General features: G+C 45.2%; 1 protein-coding gene and 1 long non-coding RNA gene across 2 annotated transcripts in view; one reads left to right on the top strand and one right to left on the bottom strand.

Annotated features, from left to right (window-relative positions):
• The first annotated feature begins 952 nt into the window (after positions 1-952).
• On the top strand, positions 953-5,802 carry LOC116217453. Its single transcript, XR_004162024.1, has 2 exons — positions 953-1,368; positions 1,763-5,802. It is a non-coding gene; the product is annotated as an uncharacterized LOC116217453 (long non-coding RNA).
• The window catches only part of LOC109371009, an 81,291-nt gene continuing 70,764 nt past the window's right edge, over positions 3,971-14,497 (bottom strand). The window contains exons 6-8 of the transcript XR_004162023.1: positions 12,204-12,309; positions 10,200-10,480; positions 3,971-4,098 (exon numbers count right to left, since the gene is read on the bottom strand). The gene's annotated coding sequence lies outside the window, so the exon portion shown is untranslated. The remainder of the gene's footprint in view (positions 4,099-10,199; positions 10,481-12,203; positions 12,310-14,497) is intronic.

Below are 14,497 nucleotides of genomic sequence, written 5' to 3'. Positions count from 1 at the left end.
CCAGTGACATTCTCTAAGGGCATCACCCATTCTCCCAGTATTTCCCATGTTGGGATTCTGCCAGTAGTGCCCTACAGGCATCCTTTCTTCCTGGCCCATAGGGAAGGAAAAAGAAGAAGAGAATCAGGAAACACTCACTTGGTCATGTCCTGAGCAATTCCCAAGATGCGAATGAGCCCAGACTTCCTGCTGTCCCCTCAAATATGTTATTTTCCACTCCCACCTTTTTTCCTCCTACTTATCTCCCTCCCCCCTTGCCTTCTGAGGCTGACTGAGTCAACTAGTGCAGATTAGATGCCAAGCAATGCAGGCTCTGTACAAAGATTCAACTCCCACAGACAGGCTGGAGAGATAAAAGCAGTCTAGTCAAACACTGTCCAGAGACAGCACGAGGAGAGCTGGGTTTCCAGTGACTCCCACTTGGTGATGTCTCACACTGGTGACAGTCCAGCGACTAAAGGACCAGAGGTGTGTATGCTTCTTTCTGGTGCCTATGTTTAAACAGAAATGAAGCAGGTCACATTTTCCAAAACTGCTCTTTGGAGATCAGCTCAACTGATGGAAACTGTGATTCAGAGCTCATTGCTCAGAGGTGCAACGAGACGGCTCTGCTCCTCGCACTGCTTTACTGGGACATGAAGGCATTGCCCCATGGGAAAGCTCTCCAAAACCTGCAGCACGTGCTGCAGGTAGGCAGGTTACCCATCTGCAGTTGTGCCATTCAGCCTTCCTCTGCAGTGCTCCCCTGCCATTTTGAGCAGCATCATTTTCTCCTTGAATGATGCACAGAACATCACGGCATTCGTTGTGGTAAACAGCTCAGTGGCAAAGTGCCCGTTCCATCTGCGGACCTCCAAATGACCCTGAATGCAGAGGTACAGAAAAGCTTTCCATGCTCATCCAGCCCATCTCTGGTTACACGATAAGAAACGAGGCTGACACAGCAACATAAATGTTACTACTCGCTAAGAATGACCGCGGGTCAGGCCACAGGATCCAGGGGATACCCGGTAACAGAAGCTGTCATATTTATCGCTGGCGTCTTCAGAGCCAGCTTTAGTAGCTGGAGACAGAGCACACAAAAGGACTATTCAGCGCAGCCCATGGTCTGAAATGAAACAGATGCGCTGTGGAAGTTTGCAAACTCCCCGGCACAGAAGGTTGGCAGATCTGCGCTCCGTAACCAGGGCCCATCTTCTTGGCAGAGCCCTCCGCACCCCGGTGCCAGCAGCACTGCTCCTGCTGTGCAGACGAAGGGCGGTCTGGAGGACAAAGCACTCAGCTTGGCAGTTAAAGGCAGGGAGAACTAAACCAAGGCTGAGAGCCCACTCGAGCTTTTAAGCCCTCCCACCGATTTTGGATGGTAAGGTAAGATTTTCTGTTGTTTGGGTGGGTTTTTTTTTTTTCCCCTCATTTCTGGCAAATTACTGAGCAGAACGGGAAAGCACATTGCTGTAAAATCTAGCATCTGACTTCCTTCTAGTTTTACACCATGTAAAAAAGCCAAGGTCAAGGTGCAAAGAATGTATGTAGAGGTCGGATTTCAGAAAACGGTATGGCACAAAGCAATTTTGATGATCTAGTAAAAGGTAATACAGTAAAATAGGTAAAAGACCAAAGGACGAATTTGAAAAAGGTCAGTTTTGTGTCTGGAAAGTGTAAGACAAAATTCTAGTGTTTTAAATGGGGGAAAAAAAACATTCCAGATTGAAATTAATTTTATACCCTTTCTAAGACCAAACCAAAATGCTTTTGTTCGTAGCTGGTATTTCAGGAATTAGTACAACCAAAGGCACCTGGTCTGGTTTTACGGACTGGAACGCTCTTGGAAAGCAATCAGATACGATTTGGACAAAAACAATGGAGGCCCAGACACAGAGGCTGCCCTGGGAGAGTATACCAGCTGTCTGCTCAGTTTCAAACCTCTAATCATGTTCTTGGAGAGAAAGCAAGGGGACCTGTTAGGGGTTGCTGAGCTCCGAGCTCAGGGCCAGGTCCAGGCAGTGGAGCCCACGAGAGGGAGTCCTCCCAGCACAGAGGCAGCCCCAGCGCCTTGGACTTGAATTTCTGGCACCCGGACAGCAGTAAATGAGACCAAGTTTCTGAATATTCACCACGGGCTGGGGACGAGGCAAGGGGATTAAAAACAGTGGCAGAAGCAAAGATGAAATAGTGGAAATGGGGAGAGCAGCAGGATGAAGGCTGGCAGCACACGGATGGGCAGAGCACCTGCTGGCATGGCACGCATTGCTCCCAGGGAACCCAGACTACTGGTACTGCCTCAAAGCAAAGCAAAGCCTTGACAGAGATATTCGAAGCCCTGCCATGCCATCCTCCAACTCTTTAAAAAAATCTTTACCCCTGCTTGCAAACTACACAGGAGCATTCAACAGCTGGCAGACTGCAAAGCCGCTCCTACGCAGATCATTCTAAGAGACCCTGCTTCTCTCCCCATTGATTTCCTTAGGCCATGCTTCGTCTCGATGCAGCGTGTGACATCACATGAAGATATCTCACTTTGCCTTCCGTTCACTCCAATGAGATGCAGGCAATTACCTGAGCCCTTTGTTAGGAATCTAATTCTCTTGGGCCCTGCAGAAGATCAGCAGTGTTTCCAAAGGCGATTCAGCTCACCCCATCGCCCTCTGTGCTACTAACATGGGTACACCAAGCATGAGGAGGGGTGAAGTCATCCAGCTTTGTGCACACACGATTCTGATCTCTGTACAGGACCTCCTGTTGCTGCCACTAAGATCCCAAAGCAGCAAGCCCCATACAGAGCGCTGGCACCTTGCTCTACAGCATGTTCAATACCCTGCAGTGATGCCCTGGATCTGTCCCTTTTCTGCTGGGCCCTGGACCCTCCCTGTTATCACCAGGAGAGACACGTGCTCTCAGAGCAATATTCGATCTGCCAGGAGTCTGAGTTGCCTCCTGCACCATATTTCTCACCACTGACCCAAAAGTATGCTTGGTGGAACAGGACTGTGATCCAGGACATGTAATCTCGTGCTTCATGTTACAGCAAATCTACAACTAAGAGCTTGCACATGCAGCGTGAGAGAATGAGAACTGCTCTGGAGTACTTGCACTATAAAATGCTGCATGCCTGAGAGGTTTTTGGACTCCAAGTAAGCCACAAATATGAAGTGTGAATGGTTTACACTGGCACCTGGTCTTCTCAGCAGCTGAATATGCATAAACTGTGTTGAAGTTAACCAAAGGAACGATCAAAGCACCAGGAAGCTATCATAGAAGTGAGTCCTGCTTATGGGAACTGTAAGAAACCAAACGCTGTGAGGAGTGTGATTCAAATCCTTACCACCAGACTAAGGCATAACTTCCCCTGAAGCCACCGAAGACACAGGCTTGCACCAATTGCAGATCTGGTCCTGTTTGAAACGCTTTCAAAGAAACCAAATTGCATTCAGTTTCTTAGGAACTGCCCCAGATCTCACATTACCAGCATCCAAAGACAGAAATCAAAGCACAGCATACTTCAAGGTATGAATCAGCAAAAGAACTCCTGGATTTCTAAGATGGATTTGATAAACTGCTGTTCCCTGCACTACTATTATTATTTGTATTTTTCAGAGATCTCATAGCATTCTCAGTACTTTGCAAACAATGTCATAATTCACATCCTTTTCCACACAAAGTATCCATTGGGGTTAATGCAAAAAACTAAAAGCCATCCAAAAGAGCAGAAAATCCAAAGCTGACTCAGTTTGTCTCATTATAAAGCACTTTCTAAGCATCTTCTCATCAACCATTTCCTTACTAGAAATCATTTGACTCAATACCAGTTTTAAAACCTTTTCAGTCTTACAGCTACGTAACTCCTTCCTGAAACAAGCCAACTTCAGTTGTAGCATTTTTTAACACCTTTACATTTGTATGCAGGCCCAGTTTCAGCCCTCAGGATGCTACTCACAGAACTCAGTCACGCCAGGGAAGGGGGTTACTGATCACGGTGGTGATTCTATGACATCTGCAATGCACAGCACTGCTCTTGCCTTTGAATACAACTCCAGCCTCGCCTCAGCGATCCCTCCTTTGTGGTGGCATTCCTTTCTCATCCAGCTGCCAAAAGGAGATCTGAAATGAACATCGTAAACATTGATTTTTTCCTGCTAAGCATCCAAAACCATATCCGAGATAAACAAACAAAGCAAAACACTTGGCCTGAACCATATTCTGGCTCCAAACTAATCTGGATAAGAAATTTGTGGTTGAGATCTGTCATATTAAAGCCAGTGAAGTAAATCTATCTCAGATGTGTCCATTTCTGTGATTCCGGGGACCCAAAATATTGTGTGAGGTGATTAACATTCTTTGCCATCATTCTGGATGTGACTCATAGGTAGGTCTGCGCCACAGGGTCAGGGACACCCCAGTTGTGTCTGAGAGACCTAATCCAGACCCAGAAACACCAAGCAGCATGTAAGAAGATGTAGGTTTTCCATGGGCAGTCTAGTTTCTGGAATCAGAGCATCTCTGCGACCCTGTGCCAGAACTAGCTCTGGGATCTATTCCGCCCCAAGGACATGCCCTTAGGCCTGGGGACATCTCACTTACCTTCAGGAACCTGCCTGAAGCGCCTCAGGTGAGAGACATCCCCAAGGCACTCATGCAATCAACAGCCAGAGGTACCTTTGGAGATGCCAATCTCTCATATTAGCTACAATGCCTTAGGGCAGTTCAAGCCCAATGATCTAAGCCAGCAAGTGCCTCAGATCCAGCTTTCCTTTGTGCTGTTATCCTGGCAGTTTTTTGGCTTCTGCCCAAAAATGGAGCACCTTGGGGATCTCGCATCACAGCCCAAGCTTTCCAAATAGCATTATCTGCAAAGCCGTAAGGACATGAGTGGATCATCAGTTCTCATACAGAGCATCTTTCCTTCCCATCGATTTTCCATCACTGCTCTAACTTCCAGGAAACACAAAGGATCTCCTGTGGCACGTGGGACTCGATGGCAGGACTCTGCTAAAACCAAAGATGCTGAGAGGCTGCAGAGCTCCAAACGTGCTGCACCTTGTACTCGCCGCTTCCACTGAGTTGAACTTTTCCCTAAAAAGAACTAATTAACACTGGACAGCCCCACAGCAATTCCTCATCTGCTCTGGAGCAGAGTAGCCCATCACTATGGTGATACAACATTAAAGGGCTGGGTCCAAAATGCTTTTCTGGCAGGAAGATGCATGCATCAGGCCAAGATTGGGGATGCCAGGCGAGCTGCTTGTAACTCTGGAGGAGATGCTCCAGGCTTACCCCAGTGTCACTGAGATTAGCCCTGGCCCGTGGCCTTTGAGGACAGTTCCATCCTGGCAGGCAGATGGCTCGCCTTCTAATTTGGAGGGGCTGAATGACTTTCCAAACCTTTGATTCCTGACTGATGTATTCACTTCAGGAGACACAAAAGTACAAAATCTCAGCATGGAGTGACTCCCGTGCTTTCTTTTTCCTTCCTTCCCACCCCCCCCGCGCCTTGTCTTTTCTTTTCTTCTCTCCCTGGACAGTTTTATAATTTTGGCTTGCAGCCAGAATGTCTGTCCTTATTAGCTTGGGCTGGCTGTGAAACACCTGCAGCCCATTAGAGCGGGAGGATGAAAAAAAGTCAACTGTCATAGGTAAAGTAATGACCACTTATTTCTTTGTTTTAACATACTAAAGGGACATTCGAGAAGGGAAGGCAAAAATGACATAGCTTCCCCATCATGCCTGACACTGACTGGACTCAACTGAAGACACCGGGTCGTATTTTTATCTGATAAGTGACTCTAATAAACAGTAATACCTTCACACCAGTAAGGATCCCAGTTTATTCAATGTGACAAGCACTTGGTGCATTTGAATAGTGTCTTGCACACCTTTTTTTAATTTATGTCTTTATTATGACCTAAATAGGCATTAAGAAGAAACTTCCCTCTGGGCAGGTTATAACTAGACTGCCTATGCCATTTCCCTCTAATATCCCAGCTGCAAACACTGCCAGCTCCAGCCAAGCCTCCTTAATGGCAGCACAAAAGGGGTGTGGGAAGGGACAGATGTGTCCAAGTCCCACTGGCCACTGCCTCTACCAGCAGGGCTGCAAGAGTGACCAGGGTACAGACAGGGACATTACTCAGTGTATCATTACAGGCTTTGGAGTTACAGCTTTTCCAGTAAACACAGAAATTGCTTTCACAACCTGGGCACAGGGCAGCACTGGGGAGCCAGTCACAGGCAGTATTTACTCACACCCAGTTCCCAGCCTGCAGCGCTCCACCTTACCCCAAAGTCCTGCTAACTGACCCCGAAGACCCACTGGTTGTGGGTCTGCACTATCCATCTGAAGATGAAATGAGCCCTATTCACAATTACAAAGATGTGTTGGTGCACTGGGATGGCTATCGCTCTGTCCCTGGCTCCTGATGAGATGCAGACAGCAAGGAGATCAAAACATCCTTCTAAATCCCCAATGTTTAGCAGTGCCACAAAAAATATATATACCTATATTGAAGGAAAGGGCACAACCAGACCTCCTGCTATCAATGTCTAACTAAAGGTTCATGCATCTTAACAGGGATGCCAGAGAGATAGGGGCTGGCGGGACATCTAGAGGTCTAAATAATTTATCATGCTCCTGAACTTTGACAACAAAGTACGCAGTCTAAATGCAGCTCCAAGAGTTTTGCTGCTGGCAGCAGATTCACTCTCAAAGGACCAAATGGTATTTCAATCCCAGCTGCCCATTCAGTGAAAATGCCACAGTCATGATGTTAAGAGACTCAACGTTCCTTCCAAAACTTTGCTGTATTTTAATCAAACTTACTTGCCTAGCTGCAAGGCAGTTGAGACATTTACCCCAGCAGCTCATGTTTTCAGTTCTGCATCCAGTGGAGTGCAGCCATAGGAAAAAAAAACAGAGATGAAATATTTGTCACCACAAGGGATTCTGCCAAATACTCCCAACTGCTGTCCTGGAGCATGGAAACACAATTCTGCTGTTGCACACAGGTCTGACTATTTGCATTTTTAATAATTCAAGAGTTTAATTAGTATCATGGCCTTAATCAGAAGCTGAAAATACAGCTGAAGTCATCAGAGCTTAATTAGTTTAAAAAAAAAAAAAAATACTGCACTCTGAAAACATCTTTAACATGAAGGTCTGTCCTTAGCTTGGTGACTTAGGGTTCAGATGAGCAGAACCTGTTGCTTCTTGTTCCCTGGATCAGTACAACTGAGAATAACTCAAAATCCCCGAACAATACAAAATCAAATCAGGTGTCTTCCCCTCTTTCTTCCCACAGACTGTCCTACGGACTCAGGAAAAACTGATCAGATTGAAGAGAATCTCTGGGTCCATCCCGCAACTGCATGTGAATTTCCCCTGAGCAGGAAATTAACACTTTTAGCAGAAATACCAACAAGTATCACTGGAGCTTCACTCATGGGCAGAAACGCTGCCTTGAGAGCAACAACTCTGTACGGCCAGAAAAATCACTGCTCAGCAGTGGGAGCACGGAAGCTACCCTGTGCAGGAGCTCACAGCGCTCCTTGCAGCCCCAGGTGGGTGCTGTAGCACCGCAGGTCTGGTGCAAGGGATGGAAGTGGTCTGCTGGGGAATGACCACCAACATGGGGCTGAGGGAATCTCAAGCCCTGGCAACAGCCGTCCATTTACTCACCAGACAGATTGATAGCATTGTACAGGACATCCTGGATGAACTTTTTCAAACAATATGTGATTTAATGGTGGGATTCATCACCACCCAATGCTGCGGAGGCCAAATATATAAACAAGTTCAAAAATGGATTAGCAAAACTCATGGAAGATAGGTCAATCATAGACAATTAAATATGGTAGTCCGGATGCAACTTCCAGTTCAGGAAGTTAGTCAGTCTAATGCCCTTCCACCTCTGATTTACTTGTAAAAAGGAAGCCTGAAAAATTCTCCTGATGCCAAAACTGTCCCTCGGCTCCAAGCATTAACTACAATCACAATATACTCTTTTTTATTTGGCCGGGGGAGGGGATTACATTTTCGTTCAGTAATGATATTACAACATGCTATTTATCTCCCTCTGCAGCTCCTGGACCTCCGTGTAACCTCCCATCTCCCTGTCCCCCTAGGAATATCACAAATAAATTAGTGAAATTTACTGGAAGGTGATAGCAATCACAGATACTGCTAAATTCCATTTAGCATGGAATAAGGAATCCAATCACTTATGTACATAGGAAAGCTCTGAGTGGATCGCACTGTTAAAACATTCTGTCCTTCAGAGTACTGGACCAGAGGAAGGTGCTGGAAAGCCAGGGTGGAAAAAAATATGAGCTGGTTTGTCCCCAAGGAAAGTTCTAACCTCAGGACAGTTAGTGCTTGATTTATTCCCTGACACATGTGTGCACAGAGGCTAATTTTACACATATACACAAAACACACACAGAGTACATTGCACACCATGATGCTGTGTATCCCCATCCCCTTTGGATCCTGTTAAACTCCCACAGGACCCAAAGAGCAGCTCATAGCACAGATTATCTGCTCTCAGTCCAGTTGCCCTCCTACCTGCTGCACTTTTACCCACTGTCTCCTTTTTGAGAGCGTTTTGGGGTGTTGCTGGAGAGCAAAGGACAAGATGACAAATGAGCCAACACACAGCAACGGAATGTAAGTGAGTCTCAGCTATTTTTAATTAAGAAGCGATGACAGCTGACTAAATTCCCTGACACTGCAGTTAAAGGCTCCCTGACCCAGACATCATTGGACACTCTCCTATGACCAATATATATTGGTCCCGACAGTGCTTCTATTATTGTCCCCGCCGTCTCGACAGATGCAGGACTAACAAAATCTATGTCTATTACCAGCATGCAAATAGTGAGATAAAAGTGTGAATGCTTATGAGCCAGAGGAGGCAGCAGGTGAGAGGAGGACAGTGAAGGTCATTTTCAAGGGAGTGCTGAAAGTGCCAATGTTTGGCTTTCAATAAATGTTCAAAAGGTTTAGACAAATTTAACTGCCATTTTCATTTTCGGTTGGTTAAACCAATGATGGATTGACCAGGAGAGAGGCAGAGAGACAGAAAGAACAGTTCCTGCTGTAAACCAGATAAAAGATAAGAGGTAAGGCAGCGTGATCTGCGGACTGACTTCTCTCAGCCCACAGATCACAGGGAGGGCTCCACAGAGAAAGCTTATCTTCTCATTGCCAGACCAAAGAACCCAGCAGCCTGGTAAGGGAATCTGGATTTGAAGGCTAAGGATACACCTGACTTCATACAAGGATTCTTTAACAGAGCTGAGAACACAACAAGGTGTCCAGCTCCCACTACCACAACAGGCTGCCTATCCTTCAGTGCAACAATACACACCATGAACTCATGCTAGGCAAGGTGGCAGCTCTGCATTGCTTTAGCTGTCTTGAAAAGATGTCAAAAGGAAGATAGCAACCACAAAAAGACAATACAAAACTCACTCACTTACTCAGGGCTTGCATGGGCAATGAATCCAGCATGAGATCACTTTACCTTGAGCTCATTAGTTGGTTTCAGTAGGACAGACAAAGAAAAGATGCCCTTCTATCCTCTCCAAAGGAGAGAAAGGGGTAAACTGGCAGACACGTCAAAGTCAAACAAATCACGTACAAACTTGGCATGAGCGAGACAAATACATTAAGGAACATCATCAGGAACTTTCCAGTATGGTTGCACAGTGGGAGGGGGAAAGTGATGCTTTCTGCTGTTGCTAAGACAGTTCCCCCAGCCTTACTCTCTCCCAACCCAATCCACGGGTGTTCTCCTCCCATTGGCTCACCAGCTGCATCGAATGATCATGACAGGTTTTCGTCCTCCTCGCCCTATTGGCTTCTGCCTATGGCTTATTATCAGGGGAGAGCAAATCAGACACGTAATCAATAGTTTGCGAGAAGGAACAGGGCTGCACGATGCTACATTTGCATGAAATCTCTTGCTGCTATGCCTCTGCATTCAGATAAGCACAGATTAGCTGCATCAGCCGCGCTCACAGAGGTGAACGGAGATGGCAGAGCAGACGGATAGCAAAGCAGCACTGCAGTGAGCTGCCAAGGAAAGGCAGCACTGAATGCTCCAGTCCTGCTCTACAGAAGGTAAGCCAGTGTGAATCAAAGACCACGAGCATCCTGCCCCAGCACCAATCTAGATGTATGCAGAAAACTTTTTTTGGTAGCTCACCTGAACTAGTATTCCCAGCTTAGGTGCTCCTCAGGGCAATGAGCTACGAGAATAACAAAAAGGCGCACAGCAGAGGAGAGATCTTCCCTGTAGTGCTGTAAGTGATGCCCTCTCCTGCAGGGATGTATGAAGATGCTTTGTTTGAAGGCCTCCAGAAGCGTTCTGGGATGGGCACACAGCATGGAAGCAATCCACAAGGCCACAGACAGCTTTCCTGGCCAGATACAGGATGATGTGTGACAAGTCAGCCTCCATAGCCATGCTCCTTGGTCACCACTGGCCTGCAGAGACATGGGAACAGTGGTTTCTTCATCTTGCAGCTACAAAAACACATTATTAGGTAGAAAAGCACAGCAGCAGTGGGATGGTTTCCAGTCCCACCACAGCTCAGGTCAAGGCCTGGAACAAGAAGTGGCAGATGAGTTGCAATCAGTTTCCAACTATAAGTAATGCTGCCTTGAACCAATAGCACATGTCTGAAACACCCATGTAAAACAACCAGGGGTTGCCAATGGCTTTAAAACCAACCACAAAATAAAACTACTTCTTAAGGATGGGAACCTCAGACTCCAGGAGATCAAGTGCACCACCAAAGTAAGCACAGCTAACTAGTGAACCAGCCTCAAGCTTCAAGCTTTAAATTCCCTGATGAAATATCCCCAGGCACATTGGGACACCAGGGAACAGCAGCCCTTTGGCTATTTTCTTTTGCCACACAGGTGACTCAGTATCCGGACTACAGAAGAAAAACTGGTGTTTCTTTTTCTGTCCAGGACCGCAAGTGACTGACAGCAGAAGGAGCTCAGTCCAGCTTCCAGCCTGCTCCTAACAGAGGAACACACAACTAAAAGAGGCCGGGGAACCCAGCAAAACTGTGGTTGGACATACGCATAATCAACGTACATACACAGTGCTTTTTGTCCTTTACAATAAGCAGATTCATTTAGGAAGAGTTATAACTTAGGCTGTTACAACATAATACAACTATGAGGCAAGACAGGAAAATATTCTCTGGAAATTTTCATTGCCAAACTTTTTTTTTTTTTTTTTTAACTTGGGGGAGCAGTTGGACAAAATACATTAGATCAGTTAAAAAAAATTCCAAGGTTTTGCCCTGAATTCATTCATATTTCTGACATCCATGGGGACGGTTTCTTCAACATAAGATGGACCTTGAAGTTAGAAGGAAGAAAGAGAAAAGAGCCTGTCTAATAATCAGGTTCAAATCCCTACTTGATCTCACTCTGTAAGGACCTCGAATTAGGTCTACAGTTACCTATTTGGCTTCGAATATTTTGGGATCTCTCTCCAGCTGATACAGTGTAAGTTTCATCCTAAGGCAGAACAGGAAGAATGTTCTGAGTTCTCAAAAGCGTTCATGACTTTGGACAAATACATTACATTCAGCTTCAAAACAACTCTGTTCTCTTTTTGATCTTATGTAATAGTCTAGATGTCTGTGTTTTGATTCCTCCCAATTGTGCACTCAAACTGGTACAGAGCTCCATGAAAGAAAGTTAATGGACTGGAAGGAAATGTACACTTTTTTTCTCTCTCTAAACCATGTGCCTCTTTCCAGAGAAGAAAAGCATGAAATTTAGCAACAACTGAGCTGATAAAACAAACTCAAATAAGAACTCCTATCGTAAGCTAAGTCTGCTTCAGCCACTCAAGAAGATGGAACCGATAAACGAAGCCTTGTAGATCAATAAAAACCTGTTAAATAAAATGAGAGCTCTTTCAGACTAATTCAAGAAGCATCCTACAATGAAAAAAGATTCTGTCCCTGACAGCCTGGGATCAGACTTCTTTTCTACTTACTCTTAGTGGCTACACAACAGCATTTATCTGAACCAATTAGATTCTTACCAGGAACGTGTAGGAAATTCTCTGCACCAAGGTGAAGCTGGTATGTTACAACCTGTGTTGCTTTGACTATTATGGTGATCAGATCACTTTTGATTGAGCACTTCACCACCTAAGTAGGAAGGGGTTCTCCCTTACCTGGAAATGAATTCAGTCCTGAATGGCCTTGTTGGTGAGTCTGCAACAAGAAGGCAAATAAGGATGGATGCACACTTCTTCACCCCCACCTTGCAGCAGGCTCAACCTAGGATAGCAACAATAAGAAACATTTGGATATAAGCCTAATGGATGATCAGACAGCAAACACAGGGAAGGGAAGGAAATAAAGCCTCTATGCCTTTCCCAGGGATACAGGGTGCTCAGACACCTTCTGCTGTTTGTTCGTCCCACAGCGATGCTGAGACATTCTGTACAGCCCCAACGGCCGCACGCAGCAGTGCTGGCAAAGGAAACAAAGCTGGAGCTCACTGTTGTTCACACCCCAATCCTGTTCATGATGCATCTGGTTCTGGCTCACCACTTGGACCTCAAGGCTTTCAGGCTGCCATTTACCAGCAGTCTGGCATAGCTGGCAGAGAAGGAGGAGTCAAGAAACCCGAGAGCCATTTGTGAGCCGAAAGGTTTTGTTCAAATTCATTTTCAACTTTTCGTTTTGAAACGTTTTTGTCATTCCCAGCATCTCTCTTTTCAGATCTGTCTCACTTTAAAAAACTCTGGAATGTCACTGTTCTTCTAATTTTTGTTTCACAGAGAAAACTATTTTCTGTGTGCGCTTCAGAATTTTTACAATCCAAGAATACAGCCATCCTTTCTTAGTACATTGTACAACTTTCATGAAGGATTTCAACTTCTGTCTTTATCTGCTTCTGGTTTGTTTCCCAGCTTCATTTCATTAGTACAATATCGGAAGGAGTTCATATTGTTAATAAAGCCAAACCACAGGAATACATCTTGTAACTGCTCTATTTCTCTGATGCCAAAGGCTAGTAAAAGTTCTCCAAACTTCGATTTCATCTTTTAATAGCTCTATGCAAGGTAATTCAATGTTACTAGTCCCGTTTTGCTATTAAACAGAGGCACAGAAGAGTGATAAGAACAGTCCCAGGCCATAAAATAAGTAGAAAAAGACAACCAAACCCTGAGTCCTGATCCACAGCTCCTGCTCCGTCCCAGCGGACAACATTCTTTCCTATGACTACTAAAAATATTGGGGTCTTCTGTGAACCAGACTACGATGCTAATTTTTGAGGTGAAACGAGCTACCCAGCATGGGAAACCACAGAAGAGAATATAATCCTCTCAACTTCCTGAACTATTGTACAATAAACAGCTTCAGAACTGGTTTCCCACAGAGACACCTGTATTTTAGGAACAGATAAGAAATGACATGTGCATATACATAGTCACATTTTCTTTTTGTTGTTGTTTATACACAGATACAGTCAACAGGCACAAAAATAAAATACATGTGTGAATATTAAATATACATACATCCGTATCAAAGTTACTACAATCAGAAGGAAGTTTGACTCAGCACGGTCTGAAAAAATGCAAAGAAGCACAAGAGCCAACAAATCTTGAGCTCAAACCCAAGATCCAAGATATGACTCACCAGGTCGTCGGGAGCAACTCAATACTTTCACTGCCTTGGTTTCCCCAGCTGTAAAACAGAGCTAATTACACCACAGCACAGCTGTGGGAATGAGCTGCCTGCTCTGTGCACAGTGCTTCAGGCACAGAAAATGCAAAGATCTGCTTGAACGGGAGCACGGAGCCAAGGCACTTCCTTCAAGATGCCTTTCTCCAGCGGCCGCACGTTGCACCTGCCCACAAAACGCCTGAGCTTCCCACGTGTCCATTGGCCACAGCTTTATGCCCTTCCCTCAACATGTGCCACCACAAAACCTGGCTACCTCTCCATTATGTAGGAATGGAATGCTGTTTCCAACAATTATATTTCTATAACTGAAGTGCTACATAAGCCAGGAGTGCCTCTGGTACCAATGCCAGTAGCTCTCATGAATGCCACCTCTTAAAAATAAGTAAACTAACAAGTTTCCAGGCTCATTTGTTCAGAATGACAGATTGACAAACATGGTCTCCTTCGCTTTTTTCTTTTTACAAACGGCTTTTTATATCTCATACCCCAAAATAAGCCCTGACCCAGCTGCACTGCCATGTTAAACAGTAATTACTCTATATAAAGCTGACCGAATGGGAATATTTGTGGGACAGAGGAATGGAATTATTTTAGGACTTACACAAACTCTCTCTGGGAGTGGCGAGGCTGGCTGTGGGTAATGTGGTGTACCTAAGAAACAAGTGGATACAGGAAGGTTTTTTCTTCTTCTTCCAGGCCTCCATTAAAACACACTAGCTGACATTAAACCCACTCTCCCAAATTTCTGCTCAGGTAAAAAGATAAAACTAAA

This window comes from Meleagris gallopavo, chromosome 26, assembly GCF_000146605.3.
Source record: "Meleagris gallopavo isolate NT-WF06-2002-E0010 breed Aviagen turkey brand Nicholas breeding stock chromosome 26, Turkey_5.1, whole genome shotgun sequence".
NCBI lineage: Eukaryota > Metazoa > Chordata > Aves > Galliformes > Phasianidae > Meleagris > Meleagris gallopavo.
The sequence above is the reverse complement of the archived record's forward strand: the minus strand, read 5'-3'. Positions and strand labels throughout refer to the sequence as shown.